Genomic DNA, 6,520 nt, shown 5'->3' with positions numbered 1-6,520 from the left:
AAAATTTATAACCCAAATCAACACTGTTATTTAATTGATCCTCAGTATAGTATTCACATGTATCACAGACGGAATTAAACACATGGTGTTCCGGATCTACCTCAAGTTCAAAATCATGAAGTTTATAGTCAGTGTAGTCAAACCTCAAAAAAGTTTGACGTGATGGTAAAGTCATTTGGCTTTAGATTACCTCAGTGTCTTAAAGTCTTCATGCTTCACCTACTCTTCGCCGTTTTCTTCCTCCTCCTCCTCTTCTTCTTCTCCCTCTTCGTGCTTTTTCATTACGCTCAACAATGTCTTTACTCCAGACATCATCTCCTTGCCGGGTTTGTGCCCCTCCTGCACACTGTCTCCCACCCGGCAGCCTTCAGCATGGAGTCCAAGTTGGACTCTCTGGGCGTCATCTCCATGGCAACTCCATAGTCGTGCAGCCCCTCTGCCGCATGCCAGGGATCACGAAACATCCTCACATTTCCTCCTTCCTCTATTATCTTCAACCTTGCAGGAAAAAGCACACGCGCTTTTATCCCTCTCTCCTTCAGTTGCTTTCTGGCATCCCTGTATTTTGCCCTCTCCTGGAACACTTTGGTGGTGAAATCTTCATCAAAATAAATCTGGGTGTTATTTTCCAGCCGAATCTCCTTTTTTGCCCAAGCAGCACTGAGCACCATCTGTCTCACCTTGTAACTTTGGAAGCGAACTAGAATGGATCTGGGTGCGCTCTTTCAATCGGTATGTCCCCCTCAATTTTCAGTGTGTCTCGTAACACCTTTTCCACAAACCCAATCATGTCGCTTCCCTCAGACTTTTCAGGCACTGCATAAATTCTCAAATTCTTCCTTCGTGATCGGCCCTCAAAGTCCTCACATCTTTCCACCAAGTCCTTTTGAATACGAAGGCTATGAATCAGTACCTTTGACAATGTGATTTCCTGGTCCTCATTTGCTGCAATCCTCGACTCAGCTTCATTCATTCTTTTATCCAGCTCTTTGATGTTTTTCTTAATGTCACTTATGTCCTTCTTCACCACGTCGAAATTCCAAGCGGTTTCCTGGCGGAATTCTCAGATTTCTCTCAAAATTTGAGTGAATCCTTCCATGTTTTCCTCCTCAGACGCCAAGTCAGTTGTTTGGTATTCTCTTTGTGTAGCTGTTTTCCTCTAAGACTTCGTTTTCCTTCTTATTCTCGGCTTTTTTCGAAGCGGTATTATTTAATACACCTCTATATTGTCGGCTGTCGATTATTGGAACTTTGCCAATATTTTTGTAGCTGTTTATAGTTGTTTATTCTCTGGCGACTATCTGATCACAGCGCCTCAGCAGCATGCTATGCAATGCTGCTGATTCTTCTGAACTTTAAAAACGGACCTCCCACAGATGGCCGCAGGAGGTAGTTGTTTGCATGATTCTGGTAAAAAAGATCTAAAACAGCACCATAACAGCTAGATCACTCATTCTTCTTAAAGGAAAAAAGCTAAGGCTTTTGTCTTACCCATTATCATGTCATTACCTTACATTACCTTATCGTATCTGCCATGCAAACGTGGTATTTCGCCAGAATTATGCCTGTATTTCCCCGTAATGGCTATGGAAGGTCGTTGTTTGCATTATCCTGTATATATCAATCTGAAATAAAATAGCTAGAACACTCAATCCTTTTACAGCAGACAGCTAAGGCTTCTGTCTTTCCTGTTATCAAGTTATTACCTTATGTTGCCTTACCTTACTGCGGTGCAAACTAGTATTTTGCAGGAATTACACCGGAAGTTCCTTAGAAATTTCCCTGTAATGGCCAAGGAGATTGTTGTTTGCATAATCGATCCAAAATAAATGAAACCACAAAGCTAAAACACTCTTTTTTTTTTTCTCTTTTTTTTTGCAGCAAAAAGCTTAGGCCTCTGTCTTCGATTGTGTTGTACACGATGATGTCATTGTACTACATTCCCTGTGGTGCAAAACTGTATGGAAAAGCACTGTGGTGCCAAAAGGAACAAATGAATGCCTTTGACGCTGCTGATAAAAAGTGAAGATATCTCATATTTCAAGTAACTTATGGAGTATGAATAAATATTTATCTTTTTCTACCTTTATGTTTTTCACATTTAAAAATATAATTGATCAATATGTTTTGTGTTTATATTTTGTAAAATCTGATTAAAAAATGTCCAAAAAATGTCCAATTCCTCTCTATAGCAGAGCACAAACTGTTAAAAAAAAAAATCTGTTTTATGATGTATTGGTTAAGGTTCTGTTAGGTTTCGGCACAATAATGACAACTTGATGATAGCTAAGAACAATTACTACTGTACTTAAATCAAGGCCCTTTGTTGTTGTGGTTACAATAAAAATCATGTGTCATGTGTAAAGAATTTGGAATGATCATGGTCATGGTTAAAAGAAGTAAAGACTGACTGCCAGTAAGAAATGGGAAACAAACAGTGGTCTCCGATGTTATAGCGAGATGTTTTGTTAACCCATCCATCCACCCCAACTTACTCCCTCTGCAGATTTTGTCACTTTATGATGACATTGCCTCAGAGTCGAGCTATTGATAAAGGTCTCAGGTGCATGATTACAGATTATGGAAATCAATCATGTCATATGCTTTGGGTTGAAGAAGAGTACCTACCTACATACCATGACAGTGAACCTGACCAACTTACCAAACTATGGAGAGTTCCTATAAAATGGTGATTTCTTTTGATCTATGTCTTTTTGTGTTTTTTGGCATTTTATTTCCATCTTCAGCACAACCGCGGCCATGACATGGCGTGGCATCTTAGACTTTCTAGTCTCTGCCATGAAGTCTTTCTCAACCTCAACCCCTCTCCACTTAACCTCTCTCTTCTCTCCTTCGTCTCTCAACTGTCTGTCAATCTTACCGTCTCCAGCTCCCCAAATCTTCCTCCTTCCTCCCCTCATCTCAACCTCATGTCACCTCTCCTCTGCCCCTCCCCTCTTCCTTGGCAAGTTCAATTTAATTGCATGTCATAATGAAATCTCATTTGATCCAGTGCTGCCTAATCAAATTAACAAAGTCCTCCTTTGATTTTCAATTATCTCTCCTCCAGGCTCTAGCTAGCTTTATTTTATACACTCCATCGGCTGCCAGCCACAGGCAAGAGATGGATGGGTGGATCGCACACACACACAATCACACACACTTCAGAAGCTCATGCACGCTTAAGCAGCATATACACAAAGGAATGAAGTCCACAAGCATTTGGAAATAATTGTTGGGGTTGTTTTTATCCTACATGGGTTACCAGATGAGTAAAGGTTTAGCAAGTAGAGACAATTAAAATGGTGTCAGGTTAAGACAAGACGCATTTACTTTAATGATCCCTATAGGGAAACTGAGTCGATGTAGCAGCAAATAGTACCAGCAGAAAAATGACAAAGAAAAGGTGTAATATAGCTAGAATAAAAATAGAGCAAATGAATGGTAAAATACCATGCTAGATTTTAACAAGATCTGCACTCATGGGAACTCTGCCACATCTGGAGGCTGCCATGATCATTGTATTCCAAAATACATGAGTCCATCCATCAATTATCGGTCACAATGTAGCCCAGATGCACTATCTCCCTTCCCTTTTCCTCCAGCTCCTCCCCCAGGATCCAGAGGCATGCAGTGTGTCCTTGATGCTTCCACAGGCAGATGACCAGGAGGCATCCTCATCAGATGCTGAACTACATAAATTTGTTCTTTCCAATGGTACGGACCAGTAGTTCTCCATCAAGCTCCTTTCTCCTTCTCACCCTTTCCCTATGAGTGTGCCAAGACATTGTGCAATTGAAACTATGTGAGTTACTTGTATCGGCCATCTGTGTCTGACATTATATTTGTTATCACTGGGGCAGCTGTTGCTCAGAGGGTACAGCAGGTCCACTAATTGGAAGATTGGTGGCTCAAACGCGGCTCCTTCAGTCAGTATGTTAAACTTACCTTATACAGTAGCCTTGGCCATAAGTGTGTGAATGTCTGTGTGTATGTGAATGTGACTTTGTAGTGTAAAAGCACTCTGAGTGGCCAGAATACCAGAAAGGTGCTGTACAAGTGCAGTCCGTTTACCATTTTCCATCTCATTCCTTCTGTCAGTACCCAAACCACTGGTGATGACTTCATGTTTAGCTAACGCTGATCGAGTCCACTTCAATCAATGAGATGCTTGGTTAAGAATGACTTGCTTGTTTAGTGAAGGAGTTCAAAGTCAACAATCCACCATTTTCCAAGAGTATTCAAAAAATTCAAAGTGCTGATTCATCACCTATCCATGTTCAACTTCAAACCCAGTGAATGCTGGAGGTCATAGTCTAATGAAGCCAGGAGAAAAACATCATCCACAGTTTCAATCCCAAGGCCACCAAAAATGGCCATCCCCTTTCATTGACTGTGCCTTGAAAGTCTGTCCATGAAAAACGCAAAGAGAATCAACAATAACAGACAGCCTAGGTAGTGTTCAAAATCTTCTGGGAACATGCTTGACTTCCTTCAATGAATCCAAATACAGCTCTCATTCCCAGGGATCACAGCAAAGGCCCAGCTACCCCATATTTCCACAGCACCTCCCTCGAGATATCCCAATGTAAACTTAATCCAGTTATTATGAATTTAATGATGATGACGGTGCTGTTTCATCCATCCATCCATCCACTTTCTAACGGCTTATCCTGTTGAGGGTCGCAGGAGCCTATCCCAGCTGACATTGGGTGAGAGGCGGAGTACACCCTGGACAGGTCGCCAGACTACCACAGGGCTGACGCATAGAGACAGACAACCATTCACGCTCACATTCACACCTACAGACAATTTTAGGGTCACCAATTAACCTATCCCCAACCTGCATGTCTTTGGACTGTGGGAGGAAGTCGGAATACCCGGAGAGAACCCACGCTGACACGGGGAGAACACGCAAACTCCGCACAGAAGGGCTCCCACACCCGGGATTGAACCGGGAACCCTCATGCTGTGCCACTTCAAGTCTTAACCCACACTAGTTCTGTTTAAGCACTTAAAACTCTCCTCTTTTTTACAACTTTCTTGCTAATCTTAGCTGTTGTTTGCACGTTATTAGCCTTGATAGCTACATTAGCTTAACAGTTACCAATGGCTTCTCCTTCTGCTCTGATGTTTAGTTATGCCTCTGCCTCCTTCAGCGACAGTGGTAATTGTTATAAGTGTAGCTTATTTGCTGCGTTGGAGGCAAGGCTCAGTGAATTGGAAGCGCGGCTCTGCACCATGGAAAATGATTCAGTAACTGCGGTAGTTAGCCAGCCCCCTGTAGCCGGTGCGGAGCCACATAGCATATCCTCTGCTAGAGGTCCCTCGGTAACCCCCCTGGAGGCTGGGTAACTGTCCGGGAGTTCCAAGCCGAAGCCCACGGTTCACCATCAGCCTGTTCATGTTTCTAACTGCTTTTCCCCACTCAGCGACACACCTGCTGAGGAGAAAACTCTGATCATTGGCAGCTCTTTTCTGAGAAACACGAAGTTAGCAACACCAGCGGCCATAGTCAAATGTATCCCTGGGGCCAGAGTAGGCGACATTGAGTCAAATTTAAAACTGCTGGCTAAGGCTAAATGTAGATTTAGTAAGATCGTTATTCACGTTGGCGGCAATGACACCCGGTTACGCCAATCGGAGGTCACTAAAATTAATGTTGCCTCGGTGTGTGAATACGCAAAAACTATGTCGGACTCCATAGTTTTCTCTGGACTCCTCCTAAATCTGACCACTGATGACATGTTTAGTCGCATCTCATCATTTAATCGCTGGCTGTCCAGGTGGTGTCCAGCAAACAATGTGGGTTTCGTTAATCATTGGCAAACTTTCTGGGGTCTGATTAGGAGAGACAGCATTCATCCCACTTTGGATGGAGCTGCTCTCATCTCTAGGAACTTGGCCAAGTTTATTAATGATTCAAAACCCTGACAACCCAGAGTTGAGACCAGTCGAAGTCTTACACGCTTCTCTGAGCTTCTAGTGCAGTTACCCTCCCGTAGTTTTATACAAACGATGTCTGTCTTTCCACAGAATCCCTCGCTATCAGATCATTATTTGATTAATTTTGATTTCTTTTGACTCGATTACACGCCACTCAGCAACAGTTACTATAGTAGATGTTTATCAGATAGTGCTGTCGCAAAATTTAAGGAAATAATTCCTTCATCATTAAATTTAATACCATGTCCTTCTTAACATCATTAGAAATCACTCTATAAATTTCCATTGTTATGCAGATGATACACAGTTGTATTTATCGATGAAGCCAGAAGAAAGTAATCAATTAACTAAACTCCATAACTGCCTTAAAGACATAAAAACCTGGATGAGCACCAATTTCCTTATGTTAAATTCAGTCAAAACTGAAATTATTGTTCTTGGCCCCATATAACTCAGAGACTCTTTATCTGATGACATAGTTTCTCTAGATGGCATTGCTCTGGCCTCTAGCACTACCGTAAGAAACCTCGGAGTAATATTTGATCAAGATTTGTCTTTTAACTCTCATTTAAAA

Source organism: Epinephelus moara, chromosome 13 (genome assembly GCF_006386435.1).
Source record: "Epinephelus moara isolate mb chromosome 13, YSFRI_EMoa_1.0, whole genome shotgun sequence".
Classification (NCBI taxonomy): domain Eukaryota; kingdom Metazoa; phylum Chordata; class Actinopteri; order Perciformes; family Serranidae; genus Epinephelus; species Epinephelus moara.
Note: the sequence above shows the minus strand (reverse complement) of the source record.